Genomic DNA, 14,374 nt, shown 5'->3' with positions numbered 1-14,374 from the left:
TTAAATATTGGACGATTGTGAACACTTGCAAAACATACTATAAAACACACTCCATTTCATACCATGAACCTTTGCCATTCCACTTCAGCAGAGCATTTTGATGCATATTTTACCACAAAGGACACAGGTTTTGTTCAATTATTTTTCTCCCTCTATATTCATTTTACTTTTCACACATTTGTTTTATTTTGAATCAACTTTTGGGGCACCAGTAAAAAAATTTAGACACTCACTATGGCAGGGAGGAGCAATCCACATTTTACAGAGGGAGAATTGTCAGTTATGGTGGATGAAATTATTAGAGAAGAGCGACAATTGTTTGGACTACAAGTACAAAATACAACCACATCTCAGAAAAGGGAAAAGTGGACCAGAATAGTGAACAGAAGGAATGCTGTAGTGAACAATCTGTGCACACTGGAGGACATTAGGAAGAGGTAGAATGACCTGCTGGGGCGAGTGCACTCACTGGCCTCCAAACATCATCTGGAGGCCCAGAGAACTGGTGGTGGTTCTCCCAGCCCCCTTACAACTCTTTCCCTGGGAGGAGAAGGACTTGCAAATCCTACAGCCTGAAGGCTTGACAGGAATCCCTGATGGAGTGGAGACTGGTAAGTTGAACTTTTCAGTGGCTCACTAATCACAAATGGACTTTTTGCAATTAAGTTAGCTGTTCAGAATGTTCAAGACCCTTATCAAAACATACCTATCTAAACATGAGTCTCCAAAATAGCTTGTTTCATCCACATTACTAGCATTATGGTTGTATCTCTCTTTCTAACAATGAGCAATCTGTTTGTCAGATTGTATGTTGTTCTCCATGAATCATCCCTTTGCATTTGCCTAGTCCCCTGCTTCATTTCAATGTAGGTTGTTGTACTAACAAAACAGGTTCCAAACTCCATCTGTTTATACATGAAGATATAGTGCATGTAAGTGATATTTTCACCCATTCACAGTATATACATGTGTGTGCATAATGTAAATTTGTCTTTGTTTTCACTACAGTAACTTAAATAGGTCTGTGTAGCCCACTTTTTAACAACGGTTTTCAATGGTGTTAATAAATGACTATAACTGCCTTGATGCACTGTTCTTGTCTCTGGAAACAATAGTGCAATGTGATGTTTCTTAACTTCCCTTCTCTTCCATATATGCACAAATGTCAAAGCTGTATGTATTTGTCATTCACCATATCATGGTATGTATGAACATTTCATCTGCTGTGTTGAACCAGTATGTCGTCACCTTCATCATACTCTATTGAATTGGCCTACTTGCTTGCTTAAATCATACTTTGTAGATTCAGAGGTTTCCAATCATGTTCTGTGACATGCAGAATATAAGTAGTGTTCATACACAATTTACTTTGCAGTATTCATATGATGACCAATGCCATTAATGCTAAGAAGGTGTATCATAGATTGTTATTGAGGCTGCTAGGCCTTGAAGTTGCTCAGATCTCAAATTCCTCTCTACTGTGTTGAGTTGCATGTCTGGTACATGAAATGTACACTTTCTAACTAACATTTTACATGTCAGGACATCTCTCCATCATTTTTATTGAAGTGTGCATCTATGTATTTTAACCTGCAAGTGTAAAACTTAAAAAATCACACAAAGGCTAATCATCCAATTAATTATATTTTTCTTGTTTTAGGTTGCTTCATTTGTAGCTGAAGACCGATTTGAGGTACTATAGAGACCTTTAATTTAATTTTGTTTGTAATTCATCTTAGGTCCAACACCCAGGGCAAGTGGACCACCGCCTGCAACAGAAGACACCTCCACTCCAGACCAGGATTAAGCCTTCAGTGAGGACACCACTTCTGCAAGTTCAGAGGATATGGACATGCCTAGTCCATCAGGTCTATCTGGGCACAGAGCTCTGGTGAGTCAAACTCAGCCCACACCTATACCTCCCATCCCAGCTGCTATAACATCTCGGCCTCAGGATACCTCCACTTCCTGTGTTCAAAGGAATATAACACCCATCTTGTGCCCCCCAGTCCTGGCTCCTGTTGAGCAACCACCACCTCCTGTTTAGCCAGGACCCAGTGGGGTGAGCCACACTGCCTCAAGGGCACAGGGTATTGGGGGCAGGGGTTGTGGTAGGGAATCTGTGGGCCAGCAAAGTACGGCCATTGGCATCATTGTCACCCAGACCACCACTGACCGAGTCTTGAGAGCACTATAACATTCCCAAGATGTGATGGGCCAAGTCGTAACAGAGGTCCTGAACATTATGAGGTGCAGAGGGAGCATACTGTTGAGATGCAAAATCACAACTCCTGTTTGTGCTCTTTGACTGGGGTGATGTTTGACATCTACCATCATATGTGCAGGGGTTTCCCTGGACCATCAACCCCTGTCTGTGCTCCTTCAACATCAGGACAAAATACACCTACCTCAGCCACAGGCAGGGAGGCTCTGCCGCAACAGGAGACTGCCCCACCAACCCCAGTCCACGTAGCTGTGCCACCCCTCTACCCAGGAGGGGGCTTTCATCCAGACCACCAGGAAAGGATGGCAAGACCTTCACCACCACCTCCAAGAGAAAACAAATCGAATTTCCTCTAGTGTGTGTCTACAATTCATGTGGACTATTTTATGGACACATTTACCTTTTTAAGGACAGTTGTATTATGTACATTGGACTCCAAACAATATTTGATCAACAAATAAAGTTTCATCCACCATGATGGACTTAATTTTTTTATTTGTGTTCATTTTCAACTGGTTTCAAAATTATTACATTTGTTTATTTTTCCAAAATAAATGCACATAATACAAAGTCAAAGACAGGTGTAGTATTTATTGTGGTAATTTCTTTTCTATGTCTTCCGTAGACCATCATTTTTTAAACCTGTCAACCAATATGATTAAAAAACAAATACAAGATACCCACTCGATTATGTGGTTCCCACTTTAAAAAAAAGATGGAAAAGACAATGAAATCACAATGTATTGGTGTCAAATGTTTGTAGGCAATAAGTCTTTGACAAAATCAAAGATGGTTTTCACAAACCACGCATAACCCAAACAGTCTGTGCTATTTACAAATTGGCATCTATAATCTTGACAACATGGAAGAAAGGAACATTTCCTAAAACCAAATTAAATAGGCAAACTATTATTTATTCATGACCTCAGCTGAAGCCAGACATCCTGCCCTCACAATAGGAATCCTACATCAATAACACCAATAGTCTACATCATGGCAGTAACAAATGTGAGGCCACATGCCCATTTCAGTACAGTGGCAGTATGTGGTGGAATGTCACAACAAACTTTCAGTGATACACAATGTTCTTTTAACTACGAGGAGACACATCAACAGCTTAATTCACTACACACAAATTGAACATTTAGCCAGTGGGAGGGAGATCAGTATGAAATATACATGTGGTTAGAGCAAGTTAAATAGCACATATTGCCTTGGTGGCAAAATCCACCAGGAAACAGGCCTGATACAATCTCAAGAACTTCCATTCAATCACAGTGCAAGTTGCCTCTGTACAAGATCCACATATTCGAAGTGGGTGTCTGTCCCAGGATCAACCCATGTCCCCTTTGTACTTTCCAACAGCAACCTATCACTGCAAATGTCACAACTTTGAATTATCCAAATGAAGTCCCAAAGTACACAAACGCAGGCACACACCCACTCAACAGCCATCCGCCTCACAACAGCCTCCAGCCCATGCACCTTCACCCAAACTCAGCAGACGTACACCTCCTACAACCACTACCTCTTCCTCCACTCCCACACCCCCTCCATCTTCCCATCCCAGGGTGTCTAAAAAACTTTTCCTGGCTAACTTTGACCTCTTCCCTATGCCTCCCCCCCGTCCTTCCTCTATGGCGAGGATGTCTAGATCCCAGGCCAGCACCTCAGCCACCAACTCGGCATTCGGTGTGGTCCCTGCAAGTCCGAGAGGATTGAAGGAGGCACCCGTCAGGGCTGGCAGTGTGCCACCTACCACTGCAAAAGACCTACCGATTCTGCCACCTGCCAAGGTTAAGAAGGGGCCAGCATGCAACACGGACAAGACGCACGACCCACCGAGTAAGGCCTCATCCAAACAACAAGAGGACTGTAACCGGGCGCCTCCGGATGCCGGTTCTTTTTCGGAGCGAACGACCGCCGGGGGATACCCCGGGGGCACCCGAGGGATTCCTGACGTGATGACGTCCAACGTCATCCGTCAGACAAAAACAGGAAGGACGGCCGACGGAGGAGAAGCGCCGCGCGACCCAGAGAGAGATGCCGACGTCAGGGAGAGCCGGAGAGACGAACGCCACGGACCGCCAAGAGAGAAGGGAAACCCCGCCGTGGACGAGGAACAACGGACGGAGAGCGGAAACCCTTGGGCGCCTCCCGCCCCTGCCGAGACGAAGTCGGGAGATCCCCTACAAGCCGGCCGCGTCCCTGGAGGGGCGTGGCCAAGTCAGGTACGAGCGTACCGGGGCTGGGACTGGGGTTCTGGGTGGTTGGCTGGGTTTAAGGGGGCTAAGAAGGGAGGGCTGAGGTCGTGTAGGGAAGGGGAGCCAATTTGAACAGGACCACAGTTAACTGAAGAATAACCACACAAGGACCGTACCCAGACCAGTGAATAAAACTGTAAGGGGGTCACAGAAAGGGCACAACGAAAGGAAGTCACAAGAGAAAAGTAACCCCACATTCCTCCACCTCCACAGAACCCCCCCCCTCTCACTCCTTACTAACCCCAATTAACCGTATATAAATAATTTTCCCCACTTACCTGTTCCTTTCTCCTTCTTTGTTTTGGGAATTCCTGGGGCCATGAGAGCCGGGTGAACAAGACCTCTCCCTCCGAACCGGACCAGGCCGTCCCGGGAACACCAAGGAACCCTGAAAAGAAAAGGGATTTATATTAGTTTTGGACTTGGAATATAACAGTTTGGCGGAAAAGCTAGTGCTACAATCCCAACGAACAAGAAAATAAACGTACTACACCCTTAAGTGCCGCGTCTGTCACCTTCTTCCAATATCCCCTCGACTCGGGATAAAAGACCCCGTCACAGTGGTGTCAGAAGTGGGATATTGGAATAGGCGACAGAGACTTCCCAACCATGGAGGAGAAGTGTACCATATCCGATATGATGCAACAGTTGGCCTCCGGACAAAGACACCTACAATTAGTGTGGGAAGAGCAACAAAAAGAGGCCAAGTTGGAAAGAGAGGCACTACAAAATGCCCTTAAGAGTCAGGCCACCATAATGGCCAACAACCAGTTGGTTCATGAAACCGCCATTAAGAATCTCACAGATACCATCGCTGCTACCCGCGTACACCCGAATGTGCCCAGTTCGGTCTTACAACGATATCAAGAAGGTGAAGACCCCGATGCCTTTTTCACCAATTTTGAACGAGTTGCTACTTCCGCTACTTGGCCTCAGGAGCGATGGGGCCAATATATCGCCCCCTTATTGACGGGGACTCTCCAAGCCGCCTATCAAGCGGTAAACCCCGGTGGAATAACCCCCTATAAGGATATTAAAAAGAGCATCTTAGAACGGGTGGGTTTTGATTCTGAACATTATCGCGTCCGGTTTAGAAAAGCTAAGTGGGGGCCCAACGAAAATCCCCGGGCCCTATATTTTAGGATCAAAGATCTGGGTCTCAAATGGTTGGGCCCCATAGGGACAAATCGGGAAGACATTATTGAGATCGTGCTCTTAGAGCAATACCTGGACGCTCTGCCTCCGTCTACACGCAACTGGATCAAACAACATCCAAACCCGGATACCAATACTACCATCGAGTTGGCCTGCGCCTTTCATCGCTCCCTTAAGTTCAAAGTAACCCCCCCGATCAACACCTAGTCCCCTGCGTCTGGGTTCCGGAACATCCTCGACAGTGGGACGAAGAATCAACGAGGACATAGGGAAAACCCGGGGACTGGATAGGCCCTATATACAACAACCTCAGTGTTTCAGTTGCGGGGAATGGGGCCACATAGCTCGAGGTTGCCCCATGAAAACAGAAAAACCGGAACCCATGGAAATAGGGGTCACTAGGGGAAGAGTCTTTTATACAGGGAGAAGAGACACCCCTTATAAAAAGAGACTGATTATCAATGGGAAAAGCACAGTGGCCCTCATCGATTCAGGGTGCAGCCAATCTGTGGTCAGGGCCGGGTTGTTCGACGCACATTACTATACTTCGGGACTCACGGTATCAATCTGTTGTATCCATGGAGAAACCAGAGAATATCCCCTAATCTGGACAACCCTCACCTGGGGGGGAAAAGAAATACCCATAAGAGTGGGTTTAGTAGAGCAACTGGTTGAAGAAGCTATTATAGGAACTGACTTTTCGGAATTCCCGCAACTCCTTGACAGCCTTAGACAGCTCGAAGAAACTAACAACTGGTGGAAGGACGCTCCTTTCTCCAATATGCCTCTATCACCTCCGAGAGTACGACCTAAACTCTCCCGGAAGGAGAAAAGAATAATTAAGAAAGCCTATACCCAAGACCACTCCAGCAGGCCCCGGGTAATTACAAAGGTCCTCGCCCTCACTGCTCTTCCCAGCTTCCGGACTTCTCAAAGAGAAGACCCCAGTTTAATTCATGCATGGAAAAGTGCACGGCCACGGAACCCCCAGGATAAGGGTCCCTCGTTCACCATAGTTAAGGACCTATTATACCGAGTCACTTACAAAGACCAAGACGAAAAGAAACAGTTGATAGTTCCAGAACCTTATAGACAACAAGTTCTACACTTAGCACACAGCCAGCCAGGGGGTGGACACTATGGGAGGGAGAAAACAGAGGAGTATTTGTTGAGGAAGTTTTACTGGCCGGGGGTATTTTCCCAGATTAGGAAGTTCTGTCAACAATGTCCAAAATGCCAATTGATTGACCCAGGCTCATGGAGAAAGGCCCCTTTACAACCCCTCCCCATCATTGATGTCCCCTTCTCCAGAATAGGGATGGACCTCGTTGGCCCTCTTCTTCCCTCGTCGAGAGGCTATCGTTATATATTGGTATTAGTGGATTACGCCACGAGATACCCTGAGGCTATTCCCCTCTCTAGTATTAACACCAAGAGTGTTGCACACGCCATGATAGGGTTCTTTTCCCGAGTTGGGTTTCCTCGAGAAATCCTAACGGACCAAGGTACCCAATTTATGTCCAACCTGATGACACAAATATGTCAGCTATTGGGGATTAAACAGTTACGGACGTCGGTCTATCATCCACAAACCGATGGTTTGGTGGAGAGATACAACCGTACCCTCAAAACACTACTAAAGAAAGCTATCTCGGAGACAGGTAAGGACTGGGATAGGAAACTCCCCTTAGTATTATACGCAATCAGGACACACGAACAAGCCTCTACGGGCCATAGTCCGTTTGAGCTGTTGTTTGGGCGACAACCACGGACCCTACTAGATATGGCCGCTGAGATGTGGGAAGAAGAAGACGGGGAAAAAACCATTCTAAAATACGCCCGTGAGTTAAAAACCCACCTGCATACAGTATGGGAAAGCGTAAGGGAACACATGGAGAGGGCCCAAGACAAGCAGAAAAGGAATTATGATCGGAATACCCAATTGAGGTCCTTTTCCCTAGGAGATAAAGTGCTAGTTCTTCTTCCCAGTTCAGACAACAAATTGTTGGCCAAGTGGCAGGGACCCTACACCGTAACAGGACTAGTAACCCCCGTAACTTATAAAATTCAGCTTAACGATACTCCCCCTAGGTCACAGATCTTCCATGTTAACTTATTAAAAAGATGGGAAGAACCTCCGAACGACCCAAGGCACGGCTGCCTAGTTAATACCGTTAAGGAGCTAGAGATAGGGTGGTGCCCCACTGATCCCCCTGGCGAGAGGGAGGTTCCTATCATTAATACAGAGATCTCGATTCAACAAAATAGACAATTGAAGAATCTCTTCGATAAACACATTCGGGTGTTCTCCTCGATACCCGGTAGGACACGATTGGTACATCATCAAATCCTCACACCACCTGGGAAGACCGTACGACTAAAACCTTATCGTATCCCTGAAGCTAGGAAAACCCTCGTAGAAAACGAAATCGAGAAGATGTTGGATCTGGACATCATAGAACCTTCCCATAGCCCCTGGTGTTCGCCCGTGGTATTGGTGCCCAAACCTGATGGGTCTATACGTTTTTGTATTGACTTTAGACAGGTCAATTCCATATCACAATTTGACACATATCCTCTTCCAAGGATAGACGAGCTCTTAGAAAGATTGGGGAAAGCAAAATACATGTCTACCCTTGACTTGACCAAGGGATATTGGCAGATCCCGTTGGGTCCTGAAGACAAGGAAAAGACGGCTTTCGCTACTCCCTCAGGATTGTATCACTTTAAGGTTCTCCCTTTCGGGTTACATGGCGCCCCCGCCACCTTCCAACGTCTCATTGACACCATATTACGACCTCATACCAGATACGCGGCGGCCTATCTGGATGACATTGTTATTTTCAGTGAGACCTGGGAAGACCATCTGGTCCACATAGACCACATCTTCTCGGCTTTAGGGAAGGCTGGACTGACAGCCAACCCCGCCAAGAGCCGACTGGCTTTTAGTGAGATCTCCTACCTGGGTTATCACATTGGCAACGGTATACTTCGACCCCAAAAGAATAAAATCGAAGCCATCCTACACACCAATGCTCCCACCACGAAGAAGGGAGTTCGTTCCTTTTTAGGTCTAGTGGGGTACTATCGAAGGTTCATTCCCCACTATTCCAGTTTGGCTGCCCCCCTAACCAATCTTTTAAGAAAAGGACAGCCCAACAACATCCCACAACTAGACCCGACTCAACTTCATAGTTATCATACCTTGCAAAGGTGTCTCACCACTCAACCGATATTGAAATGTCCTGAGTTTGACAAACCCTTTCATCTCCAAACAGATGCCTCCGATGTGGGGGTAGGGGCCGTTCTTTTTCAAAAGGATGAAGACGGAGTGAGCCATCCCGTCGTCTTTATTAGCCGTAAGCTATTTCCCAGGGAGCAAAGATACCCCATTATAGAGCGGGAATGTCTTGCCATTAAGTGGGCTATCGAAAGTCTCCAATACTATCTTTTGGGCAGACCTTTCCTACTGTATACGGACCATGCACCCCTTACGTGGCTCTCAAGATACAAGAATACCAACAACCGTATATTGAGATGGTTCATAGAACTCCAACCTTTCTCCTTCCAGGTTTGCCACCTCCCTGGTGACCTTATGGGTCAGGCTGGTTTCAGGATCTGCTGGGGCTCGATCAGCCCCATTCATGTGAGGGGATGTGTAACCGGGCGCCTCCGGACGCCGGTTCTTTGTCGGAGCGAACGACCGCCGGGGGATACCCCGGGGGCACCCGAGGGATTCCTGACGTGATGACGTCCAACGTCATCCGTCAGACAAAAACAGGAAGGACGGCCGACGGAGGAGAAGCGCCGCGCGACCCAGAGAGAGACGCCGACGTCAGGGAGAGCCGGAGAGACGAACGCCACGGACCGCCAAGAGAGAAGGGAAACCCCGCCGTGGACGAGGAACAACGGACGGAGAGCGGAAACCCTTGGGCGCCTCCCGCCCCTGCCGAGACGAAGTCGGGAGATCCCCTACAAGCCGGCCGCGTCCCTGGAGGGGCGTGGCCAAGTCAGGTACGAGCGTACCGGGGCTGGGACAGGGGTTCTGGGTGATTGGCTGGGTTTAAGGGGGCTAAGAAGGGAGGGCTGAGGTCGTGTAGGGAAGGGGAGCCAATTTGAACAGGACCACAGTTAACTGAAGAATAACCACACAAGGACCGTACCCAGACCAGTGAATAAAACTGTAAGGGGGTCACAGAAAGGGCACAACGAAAGGAAGTCACAAGAGAAAAGTAACCCCACATTCCTCCACCTCCACAGAACCCCCCCCTCTCACTCCTTACTAACCCCAATTAACCGTATATAAATAATTTTCCCCACTTACCTGTTCCTTTCTCCTTCTTTGTTTTGGGAATTCCTGGGGCCATGAGAGCCGGGTGAACAAGACCTCTCCCTCCGAACCGGACCAGGCCGTCCCGGGAACACCAAGGAACCCTGAAAAGAAAAAGGATTTATATTAGTTTTGGACTTGGAATATAACAGTTTGGCGGAAAAGCTAGTGCTACAATCCCAACGAACAAGAAAATAAACGTACTACACCCTTAAGTGCCGCGTATGTCACCTTCTTCCAATATCCCCTCGACTCGGGATAAAAGACCCCGTCACAAGGACAGTGCCAAAGTCCTTGCAGCATCTACCAAGGTGGGGAAGGGAAAAAAAGCAAGGGCAAGGCACTTCAGGGCTCGGAGCCTCTAGGTGAGAGACTGATGACCACCATTTGCCCTGACAGGCCAGCAACCTGTACCACAGTAAGCACCGCCGCAACCACCGCCACCTGCACTGTCATCTGCACCCCCATCTGCACTGCCCCCTGCACTGCGCCCTGCACCGCCGCTGCCACAACGACCATCATCATCCCCAGTGAGCAGCCGTCCGAGGCTGCTGGAGATGACCTGGTGTCTCCCTCCACAACTACCAGCACCTGCACTACGGCCAGTACCGGCAGCATCTCCGCCGAAGACACCGCCGCAGGCCCCGCCACCTGCACCGCCATATGCACCGCCACATGCCCAGCTGGTGCAACTACATCGGACATCAGCAGCATCCCCAGTGGGCAGCCGTCTGAGGCTACAGGAGACATCCGGGACCCTGCACCCACCACTTGAGGCACCAGCACTGGCACTACCAGCAGTTTGCGGCCTACATCGCTGCAGGATGGAGTCTGGCTCTGCCTCCATGGAGTATCATGCTACCTGTTCCCTGCACATCTCGTGCCTTAGACACCCAGGTGAGGGAATGTGAACTGCCACACCCCAGGAGCAGCATCACTGGGCACACTGCCCCCTCCAGAACGAGTGGAGAGATGTATCCACTCCCCCTATCCTTGGCAGGATGAAGCAGACTGGGCACAAGGCCCCCTCCAGAGCCAGTGGAGAAAGGCATCCACTCCCCCTATCCTTGGCAGGATAAAGCAGACTGGGCACAAGGTCCCTCCAGAACCAGTGGAGAAAGGCATCCCCTCCCCCTATCCTTGGCAGGATGAAGCAGACTGGTCACAAGGCCCCTCCAGAACCAGTGGAGAGATGCATCCACTCCCCCTATCCTTGGCAGGATGAAGGAGACTGGGCACAAGGCCCCCCCCCACAACCAGTGGAGAAAGGCATCCACTCCCCCTATCCTTGGCAGGATGAAGCAGACTGGGCACATGGCCCACTCCAGAACCAGTGGAGAAAGGCATCCACTGCCCCTATCCTTGGCAGGATGAAGCAGACTAGGCACAAGGCCCCCTCCAGAACCAGTGGAACATGTCACCCACTTGAGAGACTGTAGCTTTGCATTCCCCAGGATCAAGCAGTGGGCAGACCACCCACTTGAGAGACTTGGGAGACTGTGGTTTTGCACTCACCAGGACCAAGCAGTGGGCAAACCACCCACTTGAGAGATTTGAGAGACTGTGGCTTTGAACTACCCAGGACATCGCTGTGGGCAAATCACCCATTTGAGAGACTTGAGAGACTGTGGCTTTGCACTCCCCAGGACCAAGCAGTAGGCAAACCACCCACTTGAGAGACTGTGGCCTTGCACTCCCCAGGACCAAGAAGTGGGCAGACCACCCACTAGAGAGACTGTGGCTTTGCACTCCCCAGGACCAAGCAGTGGGCAGACCACCCACTCGAGAGACTTGAGAGACTGTGGCTTTGCATTCCCCAGGACCAAGCAGTGGGCAAACCACCCACTTGAGTGAATGTGGCTTTGCACTCCCCAGGACATCGCTGTGGGCAAACCACCCACTTGAGAGACTTGAGAGACTGTGGCTTTGTACTCCCCAGGACCAAGCAGTGGGCAGACCACCCACTTGAGAGACTGTGGTGTTGCACTCCCCAGGACCAAGCAGTGGGCAGACCACCCACTTGAGACACTGTGGCTTTGCACTCCCCAGGACCAAGCAGTGTCAAACCACCCACAAGAGAGACTTGAGAGACTGTGGCTTTGCACTCCCTAGGACCAAGCAGTGGGCAAACCACCCACTTGTGAGACTTGAGAGACTGTGGCTTTGCACTGCCCAGGACAAACCACCCAAACCACCCACCTGAGAGACTTGAGAGATTGTAGCTTTGCACTCCCCAGGACCTCACTGTGGGCAAACCACCCACTTGAGAGACTGCGGCTTTGCACTCCCCAGGACATCGCTGTGGGCATGTTGCCCCCTCCAGGAGCAGTGGCGTAGTACCATCTTCTGGCTGAGGTGCCCCCCCATTCCCTCTGAGGTGCCTGTGTTTTTTCAACCTGATGCCCCTGCAGTGTTCTCTCCGTTTTGAGGCAGGAGTCAAGTGTGGGCTTCACCCATGATTTCTTGGGCCACTGGTCCACGGACATTTGCAATGGACAGTGTACAGCCCTCTGTACATATTGTAAATATTGGTATAAACTGTTGTTTACAATCGTTAACTTTCAATGCATTTTCTAAATAACACAGATTTGACTGTATTCCTTTTGTTCTTGCGTTCTTCCAGGGCATTACAGGGTGTATCTGCAATGTTGTTGGATCTGTTAGTGTGTGTGGGTGAGGGTGGGGGTGTTGCGTGTTGCATGTGTGTGTCACTCTCTTTTTCCTCCTCCCTCCCCTGTGTGCTAGGTGCAGTACTCACCGTCGTCGCCGCTGCCGTCTTTGGTGTCCCTGGTAGATAAGGAGGTTGACCAGCATGGGCAGGACCTGCAGCTCGGGCTCCATGGCGTCCTGGTTCTTTGTTGAGTGTCGAAATGTGAGTGGTTCCCCTTTAGTGTGCTGTTTCTGCCATGCTTTTGATGTCGTTGGTACCGCCCCGGAAAAGCTGGCGGATTGGTGCCTTGTAATACGGTGGGCAGTACATTGTCTTCCGCCTGTATGTTGGCGGTGATTGCCTCGGTGTTTGTTGCTACCGCCATGGCGGTCGGAGTGTTAAAGTGGCTGTCTATGTTGGCGGTTTGCACTGTGGTCGTGATCCCATTTTTTTTTACTGCCGGCCTGTTGGTGGTTTTACCGCCGCTTTATCACCGACTGCCAGGGTTGTAATGAGGGCCAAAATGTTTTTATTTCACAATCAGTTGCCATTCTGTGAAAGCGTAATTATCAGTAATGTATGTATTAGATTCTCATCATATTCCTTTGCTTTATGTTGACAAAAAACAGAATGCAAACATGTCAGGCATTTGTTATGATATTGCTGATACAAGTTTGAGTACTCAATTTAGCATTTAGGTACATACCCACATCAGGATGTCTGCAGGAACAATAACATGTGTCTTATAAAACACCTTTTGAGACCAAGGCCATTAGAGGGGGTTCCATCCAGGATATTCCATCTATACAGCACATCACTTTGCAGCAGACCTCAGCCTTTGTGTCTCTACAAAGCCTGATTTGGAGACTGGTCCAGACAGGAGTTGGGGCGCTTCTTATGTACACAGCATGGACAGATTAGGTTTATCACGCCTTGCTTTCTTTAGGGTAGCAAATACTCTTTAGGGAGGAATTTGCATATTCATGTTCATTGCAATATGTTGGGGTTGTTCATTTTTGGTCATTATCCTAATCATTGCAGCTCATGCATTTTATCGCAGATTGCAGTCTTTTCAATAAATGTATTGAAAACTGTCCTGCATCTTGTTTCTTGCCTGTGTGTGTGTAAGAGACTTATTTCAAACAAGAGAAAATGGTAAGACTTGTTGCAATGGGATTTTCCCTAAGAGAGTCTTCCACAGTCCATGCGCTTGGCTGCCAGAAATCACCTTTACTATTTGGGTTTTGGTGAGGTACTGCTAGAGAGCCGGAAGGATTGGATCAACAGCTGCCACCTTGTGTAGGAGTGACTCAGTCACCTACAAGCAGAGGTGCTGCTGCCCCTAATCCAGAAGTCTTGTAGCGATACGAGGGTCCTTACAGCATGGCACCACCAACAATGGTGTAGGCACTAATTTACGAGTCTCCTGTGTATCTCTGTCTCACACACACTAAGGTACCGTAAGCAGCATAATACAGAAACGTCCAAAGTCTTGGGGACAATCCTCCTCAGCTGAATAGGGAGTATCTATCTAGACAGTACGTTGTTCAAGCTTGAACTTAAAAAGGATTTATTTCCCCGTTGGTGTTCCCAACTCTGATATCTCTTCCTTAACATGGCAAATGCCATAAACATCCCAGAAAACTGCAGACAAGCACTTAGGCAGTTTCTTCTAGCCAATGGCTTAACAGGCCAAGGCGTGGAAGTCACTTTTGGTGTGGAAGCTCATGAAGCATACCAAACAGAAACAT

The sequence above is a fragment of the Pleurodeles waltl genome, chromosome 2_1 (assembly GCF_031143425.1).
Source record: "Pleurodeles waltl isolate 20211129_DDA chromosome 2_1, aPleWal1.hap1.20221129, whole genome shotgun sequence".
In the NCBI taxonomy this organism is placed as follows: Eukaryota; Metazoa; Chordata; class Amphibia; order Caudata; family Salamandridae; genus Pleurodeles; species Pleurodeles waltl.
The sequence above is the reverse complement of the archived record's forward strand: the minus strand, read 5'-3'. Positions refer to the sequence as shown.